Source organism: Crinia signifera, chromosome 2 (assembly GCF_055691185.1).
Source record: "Crinia signifera chromosome 2, ASM5569118v1, whole genome shotgun sequence".
Lineage (NCBI taxonomy): Eukaryota > Metazoa > Chordata > Amphibia > Anura > Myobatrachidae > Crinia > Crinia signifera.
Genome location: NC_139218.1, coordinates 144,618,629 through 144,640,355, shown reverse-complemented (window position 1 = coordinate 144,640,355; position 21,727 = coordinate 144,618,629). Strand labels below are relative to the sequence as shown.

Genomic DNA, 21,727 nt, shown 5'->3' with positions numbered 1-21,727 from the left:
TGAATGGAATGCTGAGAGTCATAACATACTTATCATTAGCAAAACATCCAGATGTATTTCAAAAATATCATTTATTACTAAAGTAAAAGAATAAGATTTCAGTTATGTCCAAACAGGGTTGGGGAGAAAACAGTTAAAAAATAAAAAAAAAATATTTTTTTCTTTTTTAATAATTCTTTCATGGGAAAAAATAATTGAATTGTTTATGAGTAACTTGAGCAACCATGCTTTAATGATTTCGAACATTAGTAATGTTATTAGGCTTTAATTTATTTTACATCTTTCAATAAAAAATTCTGGAGACAAGTCATTCAACACAAGAAACAAATGTACCAATCATTCTTTCTTTTCAATTAATAATCATGAAATTATGTATGTAAATTAAGTATTGATGTTTTTGCCTTTTTATCTATTGTTTTAGATTATACAGTTCACTTTGCATCTACAGGCTTAGTTTAGGCATCATTTCAAGGAGTATTTGATGCAAAATAAAATTATTTGGTGGATGCGTAAGTGCACTTTACCATTGAATGTGGTGAATGCTTCCAATGGAGGTGGGATGATGCCACCCTCAAGAGGGTGCCAGAGTTAGTAATAATTTTTGTTAATTGTGAAACACCTGACGCAATTCGCTACCTGTTGTAGCTTTGAAAAAGCTACAACAGGTACAACAAGGTTTTGCTACCAGTTGTAGCTTTGAAAAAGCTACAACAGGTAGCAAAACATGTCAGTGTTTTTTTGGCCTCACCTTCAGGACCAGTCTTCTGCTATAAGGAGACGATTGTTTCTTCATCATTACTTTGGTGCAACACTTATTGGTGATATTCCCTTGCTCCCATGACCAATTGGTCAGTACTGCCTGGCATTTCCTTCCTTGGTCATTTCTTGGTGGCCAAAGCAGGTTGCCGCCATCCATATGAGAGAACGCCCTACAATTGATATCAAGGCATACCAGCACATTTCCTCCAGCGGTCTACCATCTAACGCCATAAAACTAGAGAGGACTCTGGTACCCAATCCTTGGGGGATCCATTCATCTCCATCCACATCCTCCAGCGGTTTATACCAACCAATACCGTATTACTAGAGAGGACTATGGCACCCCCTTGAGGGTGGTATCATCCCACCTCCATTGGAAGCATTCCCAAAATTCAATGGTAAAGTGCACTTACCCATCCAAATAATTTTATTTTGCATCAAATACTCCTTTAAATGGTACCTGACTGTAAGACTGTTTTTTTATGTTTTATTCATGTTATTATGTACTTAATGCTTTTAAGTGGTATATGTCTTTAAAGTAAATTTTTGCAATTATATAAACCCTGCTTTTTGTCCTTTCTTGTACTAGTACCACTGCTATATTTTCTGGGTTTTTTTGTGTTTATTTGCTTTGTAGGGATTGACTACCCCTACTCCCTAGCAGCAGCTCATTGACATCCTGCTCATATCATTGGTGCCAAAATGTATTCTTTATTGAATAAAAAATTGTGCCTTAGTTTAGGCCAGAGGTTCCCAAACGCGGTTCTCAAGGCATCCCAACGGTCCAGGTTTTAGGTATATCCATGGCTCAGCACAGATGGTTAAATCAGACTGACTGAGTTACTAATTAAGTCACCTGTGGCCAAGCATGGATATACTTAATACCTGGACCGTTGGGGTGCCTTGAGGACCGCGTTTGGGAACCTATGGTTTAGGCATCAACTACTATTCAGAGCATTTATCTTCCCACAAACCGCCAGGATTGTCAAAATGAACACACACTGAAAGATTTAATTGGTTGGGTGGTGTGAGGACAACATAAGACTATACAAAGCAATATACAAAGCAGGTATTGAACTATAAAATCTGTGGGTACTTGTGTAGTTTCACGGCGCGGGCTCGGTGGCTCGCTACGCTCGCCACGCTATTTAAAATCAACTCCATGCCAACATGGATAGTGGGGGTATGAACTATCCATGTTGGCATGGAGTTAAGTTACTTTTTTTTAACATAGTTCGTGGCGAGCGTAGAACACGGAAGTAGCACGGCACCATGCTGGCGCCGTGAAACTACACAAGTACCAATCTGTGTAATACTAGCTTACAGCCTACATTAATGAATATGGTTTGCAAACAGAACAAGATATTTACTTGTCCTTTGCCACAATCTAAAAATGGTTAACAACCATGGGTGGTTCACTACCATAGGTAAATGGTTTGGGCATCAATGGCAGAGATCCAATGGTTCTCCTCTATCAATAGCTGCCTAGCAGCAATGTTTTTTTTTATATAGGAGCCACAGAGTATAGCTATGTCCCTGAATCTGATTGGCCCACAGCACACCAAGGGGGAATTTGGCCCCATTCTGATGGTTTGAGGACTGCGCATCCGCATAGTATGTTATGTGAATATGCAGCTTTCTGGTGCTTGGTAAGCTGCAATATTCGCAACTTACCGAGCCAGCCAGAATCAGGCCCCAGGACAGAGATGGCTATCAATTCTGTTAACATTAATAGCTGATGGAACTACAGTATCATTCGTAACCATCGTAAACATTGTTGCGTAACTGGCCTCTGACAGCTACATCTCCACCGGATTCAGTATTGAATCCCGGCGGTCGGGATCCCGGCGTTCAGAATCCCGACGCCGGAATCCCGACAGCCGAAATGCCGACAAGGGGGGGACGTGGATCGCCCCCCCTTGCGGGCTCGCTGCGCTCGCCACGCAGCGGGCCCGGTGCCTCGCTACGCTCGGCACGCTATTTTGGACACCCCAGGAGGGAGAAAGTGTCGGCATTTCGGCGGTCGGGATTCCGGCGTCGGGATTCTGAACGCCGGGATCCCGACCGCCGGGATCTTAACTGCATCCCTCTCCACCATCCCCTCTTTATCCTGTAGCGCATATGACAGTTCCTTGTCCATCAGTCCCTCTTCCTCCAAAATTATACAGCATTTATGCCAAAAAAATTATACAAAATGTATTTGTAAGGTAATAATATATTTGTTTTCAAGAGACACATAAAACTGAAAAATCAGCAATCCCTAATTTCCTCATGGGTTTACCCCCTTTTCCTTTGCCCCTGGATTACTTCAACGATCCATTTTGCCCAAAGGGGATATTTCCAACCTTCAAATTTATGGCTTTTATTTCCCTTCTGCATAAATCTTACCTTGACCAAATGGTTCATCCTTTCTATGTCTTCATGATAAGCCTTGGAGGGAGATATAGTTGAGTGCATGTACTAAGCTCTGGAGAGATACATTGGAAGGAGATAAAATACCAACCGATAAGCTTGTAACTACCATACTGCAAGTTGTGTTTGAAAAATAACAGGAGCTGGTTGGTCGGTACTTTATCTCCTGTCTCCATCCAAGGCTAAGTACATAGACCCCATGGTCTGGTGCTTCCAAGTCACAAGGTCTTCAATCTTTTCTGGCATCTAAAATATTTATTTGCTGCTATTGTACATATAGTTGTACAGTACGCTAATGTATTCACTGCTGCGATCCTATACACACCTCTCATTCGCCAACAACAGCAGAGGAGAAAGGGAGGGGATCTGATCCAGCCTGCCCCCTTACCGCTACTACTTGCATTGGTAAATTACACAGCAGTGCAGAATCTTTATGAGTGACTCGCTCTATGGTTCTTTGGAAAGTAATGTATGACTCACGACTTAGCTAGCAGCTTGCGCTGTCCTAGGTGACAGTTATTAATTAGCAATTAACTTGGCCCACAGCCGTACCCCCATGGCTGTCTGGGCCCAGTTAGGTTGCTGGCTGCTAAGCAGAGACTAAAATAAGGCTGTAAACTCCTAAAAGTTGTGTACAAGCTGCCTGTGTCCAGTTCCTAAAATTAGGGCATTACCACTACCCTCAAAAAAACATTATCATGCCGAAAAAGTGAAAAATATACACCACTTAAAAATATAAAATTCACATATTAAACATTCCTTTTGAAAAGTGTAGATAATTTGATAGTAGACCATGCATAATAGATATACTTTGTCAAACTTCTCTGTTTGTATATGCCGTGTCCACCAAACATACAAATACAAGGGGCATAGCCGCATGTGATGCCCCCATCTCTTCTAGACTCGATTGGTGAATAGAGAGAGGTGCCGCACCCACCACGAGTCCAGCAGCTTTCTCGAATGGGAGGTGGTGCTTCCGCCCTGATGCTCACCTGGCTATCGGCCCCTCTGGCATTTGCCAGAAGAGCCAGACTGGTTACTCGATGGGTGCAACCTGAATGAAGACGCCAAGGGAAAAAGGGGGAAGGGACACGCATGACACTGCAAACAGACACAACATGAATTATCCTCACTGGATGTATGCTAGTTCGCTGAATGGTCAGGGGTCCTGGTACAGACACCTACTGTAGAACAAAACCCAAATAACCTCTGAGGGACCCACCTGCAGCCTAACTTTAATGGGGGCCTAGCTGAGGGGAGTCCGTTATCACCTGTAAAAAACCTGCCACCTAGTGAGGTCCAATGAGCATAGCATGTGTTATGATGTTTGGACATATTCGCATGGCCGTGAATGGATGTGTAGTGTGTACATTTATTCAGGAAAGTGCATGTGTAGGAAGGGAGATGCGGAGAGAAACAGAGAGAAGGTGAGTTTGCAGCTGTGAGGGGTGAGAGAGCATGAGAAAGCAAGCCACTAACTGACAGGGGACCAGCTTATAACATTGGCAGTAATATAGGTTATCTCAGACTCCCAAGCCTACCATGTTGGATAAAGGGACCGCTGTGACTCTGCTGCGTTTCACTGTTGTGCTGGCAGTGCTGAGAGGATGCCTGAAGAAGCTAGTACTTCAGGTCAGGTCAGAAGTACAGCACCTCAAAGCTGTAAGGCCTCAGTAGGTTCCCAGCTGGCTGTCTGAAAGCATGCTACTGGGAAAGGGGCCACAAGCAGCATTCTGGCCCAGATCCCAGTCCTACCAGCCATTACAAGCCCCATGCCTGTTACTTCCAGATGTGAATATACAGTCCATATTATCATGGGGTGAAGATGCAGTGTCAAACTGGGAGCTGCTGTTCAATTTGTGGGTCAGCAGGAGACTAAGCGTTGGTATCTCGTTAAATGCGAGAGGGTAGGTAAGTCTGGGAAAAATACTTATTACACAAAATAAGTATGTATAGTTTACAGATTATCAAAAAATAAAACAAAAAGCCTTCAAACTATAAAAATGCAGCCTCACTGCAGATATGAATGTTGCTGAGTTTCCCAGGAGGGTGTACGGGGGAATAATAAATGTAATGTTTACAACAGTAAATGTAAAAGTGTCAGTTTGTGCAGACTAAGCATTCACAATTGCACAAATCTAGCATAATATAATTGCAATGTAATTTGCTAGGCATACATATTTGCAGGATTTCCCTTTACTAGGGAATGAATCTGTAAACAAAGAAAATTCCACACATTTCTAGAATGACTCTACCCCAGGCATGTCCAAACTATGGCCCTCCAGCTGTTGTGAAACTACAAATCACCAAACAACTACCCCATGGGCCAGTGCTCGAAGTGGAAATTTGAAAGTGGGGGTATGGAAAATTAAAAGAAGTAGTTATGCGCTCTGGAAAAGGGGGCGTGGTCACTCAAAAGGGGGGTTGTCTACGTGTAGTGTACCACACCACATACCCCACACCCACACACTACTAATGCCCATTTTTCCCACATGCACCCCATACCCCTCTACCCCCAACACACCCTACCTCCTACAGACACTCTATATACTGCTACCCCCAACCCATACTGCACTTCAGCTCCTGTCCCCAATATAGACCCAATAATAACCACCTATCCTGGCCACAGATACCTTCCTCTGGCTATCCCCAACATACACATGCTATAACCCGCACCCCCCATCCTATATGACCATCTGGTAGCCACTGACAGTCCCTGACATTCCTGTAAACATCCCTCCTTGCCCCCTTTCTTCATATCTCACATTACCTCCTTTATTTTTGATGGTTGTGGTCCCTTCTAGTAGCCACATCATGGGAGCTGGGCAGGAGGATGTTAGCTGCAGGCCCAGCGCAGGCTGCACAATCACAGATAACTCGGAAGTCAGCCATCACAGCCCGCACAGCGATGGTGGCTGTGACAGCTGTCAGTGGGCTGAGGGAGCAGCAACAGAACGTCCCCAACGTCTGTGGCAGGCGGGCGGGTGGTGTAGGGGTGGCGTCAAACTGAGCGGAACATAGTATAATGGAGCTCTGGCACTGAGTGGGTGAGGGTAGACAGCTCCCCCTAGTGTGAGCAGGGGAGCCAGGTTCTGCGCGCTGCAAAAAAAAAAATCAGTGCTCGAAGAAAGTGCCGGTATGTCATACCGCTGTATACCGGCCCACTTCGAGCACTGCCATGGGCTCAATCAGCTAATATGACCATAATCATATAATGCACTGATACTGGCTGTACAATGGAAGTAGACTGATGAACCTGTCTGACAATTATTCACTTACTACTTAATGATTAATTGCACCAACATATTGAAGGCCATTCAGGTGTGTTTGCACCTGTGATATTATGTGCAAAGTACAGAGGTTTCTGTACTGATCCTGCGTCATTCAAGGCAGGAAGGCAGCAGACTGTTAGTGATTGAGGAGGCAGCAACAGCCTCCATTTGTGAAAATGGAGACTTGTCGCCACCATTTACTGGATTTAGGGATTTCCTGGCCTCTGCAATGAGTGACTAGTAGTAGTAGTGACTAGTTACCCTTCGCCGTAAGGACCTGGGAAGGAGAGGGGGCGGGGATAGGAGGAGCAAGGTCGGAACAAGGGACCCAAATGGACCCTCGCGGCCTCGCTTTGCTCACCACGCTTCAGACAAGGTTGGCTCGCTTTGCTTGCCACCTGGATAGTGAAGGAACCAAGCCCTCCGTGCCCAAAGGTTCCTTTTGGGTCCTTTGTTCCAATCTGTCTCCTCCTCTCCCCGCCCCCTTTCCTCCCCAGGTCCTTATGGTGCAGGGGGACTAGCCGCAACAGTGTCGTAAGCTGCCAATGGTGGGAGAGAGATCAAATGCTGCATCTGGATGGGTCTGTGTGTAAAAGATGTGCAGCAGCACGCATAGTGATATAGTGGGTACTCACTGGACAATATACACTACGATGTTGTTAATGATCAGAGAAACCTGCTGCGGTCTCTCCTTCATATAGTAAGATTTTTTTCTGGGAAATAGCTGCAAGTGTGTAAAATGGAACTCTTAATGGTACTTGTGTATTATAGCAGCGCCCCCGATTTCCATCGTGCAATGTTTTAATCGAATCGCATCGCATGCCATGCACCCGATGGCATGCGATGCAACCTATACGATGAAAGATTGTATAAGCACCCTAAAGGGTGCTTTTAAGCACCCTAATGGGTGCTTACAATGTTAAATGCACCCCCACGCCACCCCCCCACTATAAACGTGAACCCGAAGCGTGGCGAGCGCAGCGAGCCCGCGAGGGGCGGCGGTACGCGTCCTCCGACCTTTTCATACCCCCAATATCCACGTCGGCGTGGAGTTGAGAATAGAAAGTGTGGCGAGTGTAGTGAGCCACCGAGCCCGAAGCGTGGCGAGCGCAGCGAGCCCCGCGCGGGGACGCGGATACCTTCACAGGTATCGGAGTCCCCTCGCGGGCTTCACAGGTATCCGCGTGCGCTCACCACGCTTCGGGCTCGGTGGCTCGCTGCGCTCGCCACACTTTTTATTCTCAACTCCACACCGACGTGGATAGTGGGGGTATGAAAAGGTCGGATAGTGGGGGTATAATAGCCCATATGTCACCATAGATACACTTGGGTTGATAAGTTGCCGCTACAATAGTACATCAGTCTGTTAAAATAAACTCAAATGATTGTTAATATAATCACTACAGGGTAAATCATATGTACACGTAACACCACCTGTTATGGTGCCACCTCCGTCCCTGCACAGTAATTCTAACATAAAAGTATAAAAGAAATACATTACCACTGACCCTGACTCTGCCTAATGGGCGGAGGGGAGTGATGGTAATTAAGTTACAGAGGCAAATGAGTTCTCCCACTTCTCTGGGAACACTTTAAGCAAGTGGTTTTGAAAACTTGATTTAATCTAAAAAAAAATTCACAGAATCAAAAGTTTCTGATTGAGGAATTTACAAAGAAATATTAAATTATGTACATTGTGTACATATGTCATCTGTTGGGTTAAGTTATGTGGGGAGGTGCAGGATTTACTTCTGTTTGTCCACATAGTTTATGATTGGCAGTTACCAGCACCAGTTTTGCCTATAACGCTGACTATGAAAAATTTGCATTGGTCCTGGACCACCAACACAAGACACCAACACTGCAAGGGTCCCGAGACACCCCAGTCGGGAGCCAATAATTTAAGCACTGATTTGATGACGTTAAGAATATTTTGGAGCAAAATAAAATTTAGTTTCAATTTATAAAATAATTGAATAATTTCGATCAAAGACTAAAGATAAAAAAAAGAAAAGGTACTTGTTTCCTAGCACGGCCACAATCGTAACTAATCGTGTCCCTTAATTAAGGGACACGATTAGCCCGATGGACCCGATTTCCTTTGAAATCAGGTCCATTTTGCCGGCTAGGAAACAAAAATCGGGGGCATCGCGTCGGTCGGGACCATTAACATTGGTCCCGACGCGACCGACGCGATGCCCCCGATATTTGCATTGACTTCAATGTTAAAAAAATTTTTAACATTGAAATCTTGTCGGGAACTGTAAAATATCGGGGGCATCGCGTCGGTCGGGACCATTAACATTGGTCCCGACGCGATGCGACGCGATGCACCCGATTTTTACATAGGATTCAATGTTAAAAAAAATTTTAACATTGAAATGGTGTAAAAATGTTAAAAAATGTGAAATGGGTCAATATGACCCATTTCACATTAAAAATGTCCCCGTCGTCGCCCCACGATAGACGGCAACCCGAAGCGTGGCGAGCGCAGCGAGCCCGCGAGGGGCGGCGGTACGCGTCCTCCGACCTTTTCATGCCCTACTATCCACTAGGGCGTGGAGTGAGAATAGAATAGTGTGGCGAGCGCAGCGAGCCACCGAGCCCGAAGCGTGGCGAGCGCAGCGAGCCCCGCGAGGGGACGCGGATACCTTCACAGGTAAACGCGTCCCTTCGCGGGCTTCACAGGTGTCCGTGGCGACGCCGACAACTGTGAAGCCCGCGAAGGGACGCGATTACCTGTGAAGGTATCCGCGTCCCCTCGCGGGGCTCGCTGCGCTCGCCACGCTTCGGGCTCGGTGGCTCGCTGCGCTCGCCACACTATTCTATTCTCACTCCACGCCCTAGTGGATAGTAGGGCATGAAAAGGTCGTAGGACGCGTACCGCCGCCCCTCGCGGGCTCGCTGCGCTCGCCACGCTTCGGGTTGCCGTCTATCGTGGGGCGCTGTGTACACGCTTCAATTTGGGGGGGTTTGGAATTTTTTTCATTCAATCCAATGTAAAATTGGGTCCCAGGGACCCAATTTACATTGGATTTAATGAAAAAATCGGGTCAAAAATCGGTCGGATCGGTCGATCGCATCGCATGCGACCAAATCGCATGCGATGCGACCGACCGATTTTTTTCAGCACGACCACCCCGATCTTAATCGGTGTGGCCGTGCTAGGAAACAAGTACCAAAGAAAATGAAGAAAAAGAAATAGTTCTGTAGTAAAGTTTGCATTAGACAGGTAGTTATAAAAAAAAATGTAATCAAGGCACCCTACAGTATCAGAATATTATCCATGGCACCCCTAGGCCAAAAGTTTCTTATACCAAGTTAAGCAAGTTGACCCGGTAATTTGTCTTTGAACCTCATGGGTGACATTCTATGTGTAGCGGTAAAAACCGCATGATTTTTACCGCACCTAATCGCACTTTTGAAAATCGCAATATTGGGCCGTTTTTCGCATATTTAATGAGATGCGAAAAACGGCCCAAATAGTGCGAATAGGTGCGATTTGATGCAATTTGTTTAGTCCTGAAAATTTGCGATTTTCAGGTCTGAAAATCGCACATTTGCAGGAAATCGCAATTTAAAAAAAAAAAAACAACTGCGCGGGGTCCCCCGCCAGAGCATAACCAGCCCCGGGATCATTGAGCCGGTGCTGGTGACATAAAATCATGGTCCCCGACAAATAGGGATCCCCTTGATTTAATGAAACCAGCATTAGGCTCAAGGTCCGGCGCTGGTTCCCAAAATACGGGGGACAAAATGACCAGGGGTCCCCCGCATTTCAAGAACCAGCACCAGACCCAACCAGCCAGCAGGGTCGGGGGACACTTATTATATAAGGTCCCGCGGCCTAAGCATTATCCCCCTGGCTGGTCAGCATGGGCAGGGGTCCTGGGGAAGTGGGGACCCCCCCCCCCCAAAGAAGGGGTCCCCCCCCTCCAGGACTTACCAGCCCATGCTGAAAGTCCGGGGCTGTCCCGATGCCGCCGGGCGGTGGGCATCGGGCTGATGAAAAGTGTAAAAAAAGAATAAAAACTATTGTCTTATACTGTAGAACTATATGTCCCAGCAAGCCTACCCCGCATGCTGGGACTTGGAGAACCACAAGTCCCAGCATGCGGGGCATTAAAGGGCCCGCTGGCACTTGTAGTTCCACAGTACAAGAAATAGTTAAATAAAACACACACTGACACCCAAATAAATATACGTTTAATACATCCACAGCCCACACATACTGATACTTACCTACCTTGAGCCCGTGGGTCGGTCCCTGGATCCGGGGTCCTGGCTCCAGGGCTGAAGAGTCCGGTTCCGGGGCCTTGGTCCTGGTTCCGGGGCTGGTCCGGGGTCCAGAGCTCCTGGGCTGAAGAGTCCGGTTCCAGGGCCTTGGTCCTGGTTCCGGGGCTGGTCCGGGGTCTGGCTAATTCGCCCATCAGAACCTGGTCTGATTTTTGGGCGAATTTTAGACACATTTATACAAATCGCATACCATTAAATATGCGATTTGTATACTTTTCAATGTGAAAACATCTGGATGCGATGTGCTGCGAGAAACAGCCATCGCATTTCCAGAATGTCCAATTTGTTGGCCAAAATCGCACTTTTTTCACATTTTCGCAGCTCATTAAAAATCGCAAAAAAAAAAAAAAAATCTTATTCCATAGAATGTCACCCCATGTTTCTTTATTGTAAACGGGAGAATTCGGTTCGATATTCCCAAACTTGTATTGAAAGGCAAATTTAACCAGGTAATTTGCTGGGCAGTGAGAACAAGGGGGCAGACTAGACTCAGCAAATTTACCCCATGTATCCAGGTAGTTCAGACTCCGCAGTAAATACTTAACTTTTGTTCATATGTCGTTTTTTTGGTTTCATTATGTAATGAGGGTCAAGATTTGCTCCTGTTTGTCTACATATGTTATGATTGGAAGCACTGGTTTTGCTAATTACATTGACCATAATTAACTTAATTGGTACTGGACCATCAACCTGAAGGTGCCCACAGACGCATCAATTATCGAATGCGTTTTGTCCTTTTTAAGCACAAAACGCATCTTATGTACAATTATTGGATGGTGTTTATGGGCTTGTGCGATGCGATGCGCGTTCCCGGGGGCCCGATATTGTATGTCTAAAAAAGTACGTGCTGCACGTACTTTTTAGACTACATCTGAAATTTAACATTACAAACATGGGTTCATCACATTGCATCGCATGCATCCAAGTGCACATTGCATCGCAAGCTGGAAGAAAAATTGTATAGAACCATTGTACAGACAAAAACGCATAGCACAGTACAATTGTAGCGTCTGTGGGCACCTTAAGGCACCCCTACAAGGGTCCCAAGGCACCCTAGGGTGCCACAGCAAATAGTTTGGGAACCACTGCATTAGAAAGTACAGATTAAAATGTAATGGGAACAACACAACCCTCCTTTCTGTCTATCTGGTGAAAATAATTTTCATAGAAATTCTAATGGTTCTACATACCAATGTTAAACCAGCAGGGTTTTATCAGTGAATTTTACACATCAAGCTGAGTTGATTAATTATGATATGTCAACAACAGTGAGAAAACAAGATACATAGATGTATACATCTGTACATGCACTTAATAGAACTTCATCATTTTAGGGTTATAGAAGTAACTTGGTATGCTATTTAAAAGTAAAATGCAGTCACACTGGTGAATATGTGTGTGGTATGACATCTAAATGATAGGAAACAGCATGAGCTAGTAAGAAACAGAATTGCTTAGAGGGACTCGGCAACACAGATCTGGAGCTGGCATCTGGCAGCTACATAAGTCATGCTAACAAATATTTATTGCAAAACGCAGCTTAAAGCGACACAGGGAGATAATGACAGTTGCCATAACAGTATAAAGACAATTACCCATAATAAATAAGTAATAGCTTGAGTTAACTGTATTTATTAACAATCACTTACAGTCACCCTTTCATTTCCATCTATCTACAGCTGGTAGGGAAAACCTTTGCCCAGAGACCTGCCCATATGCCCAGCCTCCCATTACTGGAATACTACTATGACCACACACATGAAGGGCACTTGGCTGCTGCAGACTTTCCATAAGGGTTAATCAAAAATACATAATTTCCTTGCTCTGTTAGGTAAAGTCACTACACGACAGTCATGTAGTCATATTTCAGCATCATGATGTTCTGCAGCAGCAATGCACTTACTGAATAAATGACAAATGGCTCGAGATTTGGTCAGTGCCCCCCCCCCCCCCCCCCCCTACCCCCGTCCCCCCAGATGAACAAATGCACTCCTAAACCAAAAGGAGATAAGTCAGGGTGCTAATAGCATTGTGCTAGAAATGTCAGTATACAATGTCATGGCCGGGGGGAATTAAATATGCACATCATCTCAGAATGGAAGTCAAGGTCACAGAATGAGCAGCTCAGGAGACGGAGGCTGGGAGGGAGATGCCAACAGGAGAGGCAGCCTGTGCCCTATGTCACCGCCTCACCGTGGGCTCAGGTGTGTCCGGGCCTCCAGGTGACAGTACTATGAGGGTCTATAACCACGTCCTGTGCCCTCAGACAGTCACTACCCAGCTGCCTGCCCTGGTGTGTGCCAGGACACCAGCAGATGGGTGGCATGACCTCCCGGCAGGTGAGAACACACACCCTCCAATGTCACCCTGCACACACCGCACGACGCCCCCTATCTGGTGCAGCCTATAGGGGAGAAAGGACCCAGCTAGCGGGAGAGCACATCTCCGGCAGTCTTACCTTGCATGTGATGCTGCGGGCACGGCGGCGGCGCTGCTGGTACTGATGCAGGAGGAGGCGGAGTGGGGACTGTGCGCTCGGATCAGGGCGACCTGGTGTCCATTGCCAGGGTGCCAAGTGGAGCTGCGCACGCAGGCGTGACGTCAAGACCCAGGGGGGCACCGCACAGACCCCCCCAACCCAATACAGCAGCCAGTACCCGCAGAGACCACTCCCCGAGTCACACGGTGACTAATGGTGTGTACACAGCATAATTCTCCGGGGAAGATCGTCTTACCTGCTGCCTGGGGAAAGGAGCTGCTCTCCCGGCTCTTCCCCACGCACCCGCCGCTGCTGACGCAAAGCTTGAGTCACTCTGAGATGCTGCTGCTGTTCCGTCACTTGTGAATGGGAAAATGTGACAGAAGCTGGTGGGGGAGGAAAGTCACGGGGCTGTGAGATACCCATCTCTCTCGCTGTATGACTGTATCTCTATCTAGCACACACACACTCACACACTACACACAACTATATATGACACACACACACAAATACTACTACACACACAGCTTCATGTGATACACACACTATTAATACTACACACAGCTACATGTGACACACATTAATAATACTACACACAGCTACATGTGACACACTAATAATACTACACACAGCTACATGTGACACACACTAATAATAATACACACAGCTGCATGTGAGACACACACACACTAATAATAATAATACACACAGCTGCAGGTGACATACACTAATAATACTACACACAGCTACATGTGACACACAAACAATAATAATAGTAATACACACAGCTGCAGGTGACGCACAATACTACACACAGCTACATGTGACACACTAATAAAAATAATATACACAGCTGCATAAGACACACACACACACACACACACACTGATGCTGCTTTGCTTTCCCACTGCTGAAACGGGTCATTACCCGTTTTTTTTTTTAAACGGGTTTTTAAACGGCACGAGCCATAAAGACCCTTTCCCACTGCAGCTTTTAAACGGTAAATTACCGTTTAAAAGCCGTTTTTGGCACATTCACACTGCCATTTAAAAACCCGTTTAACCCATAAAAAATATGAGGGGGGGGATAAAAAAAAAACAGCGTGGGGTCCCCCCCACAGCTGTAACCAGCACCAGGCTGAAAGAGCCGGGGCCGGTAATTAAAAATCAGGGAACCAGACAAATAGGGGTTCCCCGATTTGTAACAAAAAGGCTCCAGGTCCGGGGCTGGTTCCAAAAATACGGGGGACAAAATTAGTAGGGGTCCCCCGTATTTTAAGATCCAGCCCCAGGCACAACCAGCCAGCAGGGTAATGCCACAGCCGGGGGGAGACTTTTTATACAAGTCCCCCCAGCCAAAGCATTCATCCCTACCGACCAGTCAGCCTGGCCAGGGGCCCTGGGGGAGTGGGGACCCCCCCCCAATAAAGGGGTCCCCCCCTCCAGGACTTACCTGACCAGGCTGAAGCCTGGTGCTGTCCCCGGTGGCCCTGTGCGGTGGCCACCGGGCTGATCATTGTGTAAAAAAATAGATGAAAAACTTATTGTTTTAAACTGTGGAACTATGAGTCCCAGCAAGCCTCCGGGAGCAGCGCGTCTTGAAGTGAAGATGCCGGGGTGGACGGCAGAGGACAGGTGAGTAGGATTTCTTTCCCCAGGTACCCCTTTGAAATACTACGGATCCAGGACCCCGGACTCTTCAGCCCTGGAGCCCCAGACCCGGACCAGCCCCGGAACCAAGCCACCGGACCGGACCCTGGGACCTACCTACGGGATCAAGATAGGTAAGTATCAGTGTGTTTGTGTAATGTATGTATTAAACTTTTATTTTTATAATGTGTCAGTGTGTATTTATTTATCTTGTGGAACTACAAGACCCAGTGGGCCCTTTAATGCCCCGCAGGCTGGGACTTGTGGTTCTCCAAGTCCCAGCTTGCGGGGGAGGCTTGCTGGGACTCATAGTTCCACAGTTTAAAACAATAGGTTTTTCATCTATTTTTTTCACAATGATCAGCCCGGTGGCCACCGCACAGGGCCCTCGGGGACAGCACCAGGCTTCAGCCTGGTCAGGTAAGTCCTGGAGGGGGGAACCCCTTTATTGGGGGGGGGTCCCCACTCCCCCAGGACCCCTGGCCAGGCTGACTGGTCAGTAGGGTTAATGCTTTGGCCGCGGGACCTTATATAATAAGTGTCCCCCGGCTGTGGCATTACCCTGCTGGCTGGTTGTGCCTGGGGCTGGTTCTTAAAATACGGGGGACCCCCTACTCATTTTGTCCCCCGTATTTTGGGAACCAGCCCCGGCCCTTGAGCCTGGGGCTGGTTTTAAAAAATCAGCGAAGCCCTATTTGTCGGGTTTCCTGATTTTTTAATGCCAGCCCCGGCTCTTTCAGCCTGGTGCTGGTTACGGCAGTGGGGGGGACCCTACGCCGACTTTTTTTTTTTAACTAAATACTGTTTCAGAGGCATTCCCACTGCCTCAAAAACGGTATTTAACCGTGTAGGACTCTGCTTTTAAAACGGGTTGAAATACCGGTTATCTTTAACCGGTATTTCAACTCTGGCACTTTCCCACTGCAGCCTTAAACGGTAAATTGCGCTGAAAAATCGGCAATTTACCGTTTTAGACCTGCAGTGGGAAAGGGGCATGATAATAATAACAACAATAATAATAATAGAGCTGCAGGTGACACACACACACTAATAATAATAACTAGGTGATTCATCGCACCCTACGGGCGCTCTTCACACGGTCGTAAGGGGTTGCGCCCCCTTAATTTGTGAATGTTTGTATTGTGAGAAATATGGTTAGAATTGTATGAAAGATGCCCTGTATTGCAACTTGAGTTATAGGTGAAATGTGTTAAATAGAGAGCATATGATTTGGAAGGGGGCAGAGGCGTAACTAGAACTTTGTGGGCCCCATAGCAAAATTTATAATGCCCCCCCCCGGCAATGCCCATTACACAATGTGCGACAAACCAAACGGCCAGATAAACATTATGCGACACACCGCAATGCCCCTTACACATTATGCGACACACCATAATACCCTAACACAATATGCGACACACCATAATGCCCTAACACAATATGCGACACACCATAATACCCTAACACAATATGTGACACACCGCAAGGCCCCATACACATTATGCGACACACAATAATACCCTAACACAATATGTGACACACCGCAAGGCCCCATACACATTATGCGACACACCATAATACCCTAACACAATATGCGACACACCATAATACCCTATCACAATATGTGACACACCGCAAGGCCCCATACACATTATGCGACACACCATAATACCCTAACACAATATGTGACACACCGCAAGGCCCCATACACATTATGCAACACACCGCAATGCCCCTTACACATTATGCGACACATTGTAATGCCCCTTACACAATATGCAACACACCGTAATACCCTTACACATAATGTAAGCCCTGCACACTGCAAGCCCAAAAACACATTATGCAGCCCACCGTAATGCCCATTACAATCTATGCCAAATATCGTAATACCCTTCACATTATGCAATACACCACAATGCCCATTACTCAAACTGCAACACACCGCAATGCCCCTTACACAATATGTGACACACTGTAATTCCCTTCCACATTATGCGACACACCGCAAGGCCCCATACACATTACGTAGCACACCGTAATGCCCATTATAAACTATGTTAATCGTCACAGCCTGGTCAACACATACAAAAAAAAAAATGCAGATAAACACATAAAAAAAAAGTAAATAAAGCATTTTAAACGTAAGCAGGGGAACGGCTGCTGCAACATGTTGTGCAGTAGCCAATCTCACCAGCAGCAGCATCGACCAGTAGGTATTCTCCTGTACTTTCCCATTCACACTGAGCTGTCAGCGTGGGTGGATGGCCAGTCTATCAAGCAGGATGTGGGGCGGGCACCAGCAGGCTCCGTGCGCAACACTCCTTCTCTCGCTGCTTTTGATCGTCAGCGGCCGCTGCGACAGGGGAGCTCCGCTGAAGACCGCTGGAGCGGAGGGGCTGGGGGGGGGGGGGGGTCACAGGAGGGGAGGGGAGCGCTTAGACCAGGGCCGGATTGGGACCAGAAACCGGCCCTGGAGTAAACTTTTTATGGATACCAAGGCTGATGAACTGACCTGACACCTTCCTGCACATGCACACTGCGTTACACAGTGTTCAAACACCCACTGTCACACACAGCACCCACCCACTGTCACACACAGCACGCACCCACTGTCACACACAGCACGCACCCACTATCACACACAGCACGCACCCACTGTCACACAGCACGCACCCACTGTCACACACAGCACGCACCCACTGTCACACATAGCACGCACCCACTGTCACACACAGCACCCACCCACTGTCACACACAGCACCCACCCACTGTCACACAGCACCCACCCACTGTCACACACAGCACGCACCCACTGTCACACACAGCACGCACCCACTGTCACACACAGCACGCACCCACTGTCACAGACAGCACGCACCCACTGTCACACACAGCACGCACCCACTGTCACACACAGCACGCACCCACTGTCACACACAGCACGCACCCACTGTCACACACAGCACGCAAACACTGTCACACACAGCACGCAAACACTGTCACACACAGCACGCACCCACTGTCACACACAGCACGCACCCACTGTCACAGACAGCACCCACCCACTGTCACACACAGCACGCACCCACTGTCACACACAGCACGCACCCACTGTCACACACAGCAGGCAAACACTGTCACACACAGCACGCAAACACTGTCACACACAGCACGCACCCACTGTCACACACAGCACCCACCCACTGTCACACACAGCATGCACCCACTGTGACCCACACAATGCTCTCACTGCGGATCCCGGCGTTCCCCTGTCTGACCTGCAGCTGTAAACCGTCGGGGGCCAGTGGACTCTGACTGCGGCTCTTCTCCTCCATGTGAGCAGTTCCCGGTGACTGTCAGACGCAGAGCCGTCAGTGCAACAGGGGGGTGAGTTGTTGGGGGATGTCGCACGGCCAGATCATAGTGCTCCGGCGGCATCATACAACTGAAGCGGGGGGTGGGGCAGCACGGCGCGGCACAGTCACACTGTGAAGCCCAGGACAGGGTTCAGCAGCAGCGCTAATGCAGAAAGTTCTTACTTTCTGCTCCGCTCCTTATGCAGGGCACAGTGCCAACTCCTTCCGCACGCACGCTAATGTACATTGCCTGGCTCAGTGGTTCCTATTGCACGGCGCTGCTGCATGGCGCTTCCCTCCACCCTGCTCCTTCCCCACAGCTGAGGCACACTGAAGCAGACAGCCGCGGCGGCTCTTTAATACCATAATGAAACTACCGAGGGTGCAGGGGACTGCTTGCTGTTCACGGGCCCCCCCAGCCGCCGGGCCCCATAGCAGCTGCACCCCCTGCACCCTCGGTAGTTCCGACACTGGAAGGGGGTGTGTATTGTTTTGTTTAATTAAAAAGCGGTTACAGAGTAAGATGTACATTGATAGTGTGGAGGGTACAGTGACATTTGTGGATGTGGGGGGTATGTGCGTGTTGTTTAGGTGTGTGTGTGTGTGTGCAATAGTATAGTAAGGTGTTTTTGAGTCAGCGGCTCCCCACTGGCGGAGGTCACGACGAAGGAAAACAGGAGGCTGGGTAGAGATAGGGGTGTGTGGGCATAAGGGGGACTAAAGGGTGGGGGACACTGTGCAGCTTCTGCCAGTGGGTGAGAGTCCAGCGTGGCAGTACAGGATGGTGGCCCTGAGTCAGTGTCTCCTCCTACTGGGTGGGAGTTAGGGTGCATGAGAGCAGGAGGCTGGGCTATGAGTCATGATAGGGGTATGTGGGCAACACAGCGTCAGCGACTCCCTAGTGTTGGAAGTTACGGTTCAGGAGAGCAGGAAGCCGGGTAGTGATAGGGGTGTGTGGGCATACGGGGAACTAAAAAGGAGGGTGGGGGACACTGTGCAGCTTCTGCCAGTGGTTGAAGGTCCAGCGTGGCAGCACAGGAGTACAGGATGGTGGCCCTGAGTCAGTGTCTCCTCCTACTGGGTGGGAGTTAGGGTGTATGATAGCAGGAGGCTGGGTGGTAAAGCATGATAGGGGAATGTGGGCAACACAGGGTGAGCGGGTCCTCACTGGCGGAAGTTACGGGGCAGGAGAACAGGAGGCAGGGCAGTGATAGAGGTATGTGGGCATGAGGGGTAGTAAAGGTTTTTGCCTGTTGCAGAGTAGGGATGGGCATTGGTGCAGATGCCATCGATGGTTGGCATTGATGGCGATTTTGCACCCTGCCATCGATAATAGTAAAATCTTACTTGGACAACCATCGATTGTTGTAGCTATCGATGGTCATCCATTATATCTGACTGAATAGGCCGTGGGACAATCAGAACTCGGTGGCGGGACTGTCTGGTGTGGGGGGGGGGGGGCGGCACCATAAAAAAATGTGAAACTTGATCGGTTCTCCTTTGCCATCGATGTAGGGAAACCATCTGGTCCTCCCACATCAATGGCAAAAGTATTCAACATCGGCCATAAACCATCGATGATTTGAAATCATTGATGGTCGATGGGCATCCCTAGAACTGGAGGAGGGTGGGGGACAGTATGCAGCTCCTGGCAGTGGGTGAGCGTCTCCTCCCATTGGGAGGGAGTAAGGGGGTGCATGAGAGCAGGAGGCTGTATAATAGTGGTATGTGTGGCAGTTGCGTATGCAGCATACTGGCATTGAATTCCAATGTTACAGAGATTAATTTAATAAACTGGACTAGAAAATTGAGACACAGGGTTGAAGTCATTATGGATCTCTTATTTGATCCGTAGCACAGTTTCCTGATGGTCAGGAAACTGCATGCACAGGACCCATCCTGCACATCTGCATCATGGGTCCAGCAATCGCATAGCAAAAAAATGCAATTTCCTCTACCTGATTGACAGGCAGGGGCATTTGCAGGGAGGGGTGAGGATAGCTGGCCTTTTCTGAAAAGGGAGTGTGTTGCCCATTTTCCAAGAGAGGCCAGGCCGAGGACCATTTTGCAAGGCACAGTTTCCTTGGCCTCGCAAGCCGCTGTGCGATAGGCAGCATGAGTAAGGTTACACTTACTTAGGATGCAATCGCAGAGGGGCATCGGGACTGATGGTTGCAATGTTGCACCTAAACTGAGATTGCATCCCAGTTTAATGCGATTAGAAATGCAGGCAGGAGGTGGTATGCATCTCCTCCTGCATTTTCATTGCTAAGTATCTTATATAGGGCCAGGGGTGTGGTATAGTAGCCCGACAGTCGGGATTCCGACAGTCATTAGTCAGACGTCGGAATCCCTGCTGCACAGTGTGGGGAGCGCAATGAAGCCCCTTGCAGTGCGTTTGCCACCTATTTTATTCTCCCTCTATGGGGGTCGTGGACCCCCACGAGGGAGCAGTCGGGATTCCGACGTCGGAGGAATGACTGTCGGGGAGCCGTCCGGCACCCAGGGCCAGATGTATCAAAAAGTGACAGTGTAGAGTGATAAACAACCAGCTTATCAGCTCCTACCTGTCATTTTTCAAACCCAGCCTGTAACATGGCAGTTGGGAGCTGATTGGCTGGTTGTATCACACTCCACAAAGGCCCTTATTCAGATCTGATTGAAGTACTAATTTGTTCTCAAAATGGGCAAAACCATGTGCATGCAGGTAGGGCAAGTGTAACATGTATAGAGAGAGTTACATTTAGGTGGGGTGTGTTCAAACTGAAATCTAAATTGCAGTGTAAAAATGATGCAGCCAGTATTTACCCTGCACAGAAACAAAATAACTCATACAAATCTAGCTCTGTCTATACATGTTACATCTAACCTGCACATGGTTTTGCCCATTTTGAGAACAAATTTGTATTGTGATCAGATCTGAATAAGGGCCTTTATCACTTTTTGAAGCTTGGTACAGCTGGCCCTTACTAAGCTGTTGCAAGCAGCTTATCATATGCGTTTCTTACTGAATCAGGCCATCAATGAGTAAGTTAAGAAATCATTTGGTTTGGTCATCACAAGCTGTGGGGCAGATGTGTTATCAGGTATATAATATTTGGAAGAAAAAAACGGGTCCCGCTTCTCCTGCCCATTACAGCCTATTGTATTAACCCCCCTTGCACCAATAAGGAGAGTCGTTATGTCCTATGTCCATAGCTCTCCTTATCGGCACCCCTGGCAGTATTATACATGTGCACTTTAAAAATAAAATACTCTCTCCCCCGGCCGGCTGTAATGGTCATGCGCAAGATCACGCTATTATCGCATGATCTCATGCGCAGCCCGGAGCCAGCAGCAGGGCTAGCGTTGTACCTTCAGTGGGAATAGGACAACGCTAACCCAGGGCTGCAAAGCAGCCAGGGCGGCTCATTGAGTGATGAATGCTTGAAAGGAAGTCATACATCGCCCAAGTTGCGTTGAGTATTAATCAGCGGCCTGTCCCTACCACAATTTAGGTGC

The 21,727-nt window shown here is 47.8% G+C and overlaps 1 protein-coding gene across 2 annotated transcripts in view; it reads right to left on the bottom strand.

Annotated features, from left to right (window-relative positions):
• SLC6A17 (solute carrier family 6 member 17) overlaps positions 1 to 13,630 on the bottom strand; it is an 82,776-nt gene extending 69,146 nt beyond the window's left edge. The window contains exon 1 of one of the 2 annotated variants that reach the window (XM_083173074.1): positions 13,475 to 13,630. The gene's annotated coding sequence lies outside the window, so the exon portion shown is untranslated. Of the gene's footprint in view, positions 1 to 13,197; positions 13,354 to 13,474 lie in introns of those variants that run through there. The other variant, XM_083173073.1, reaches the window with a different exon arrangement.
• Between the last annotated feature and the right edge of the window lie 8,097 nt (positions 13,631 to 21,727).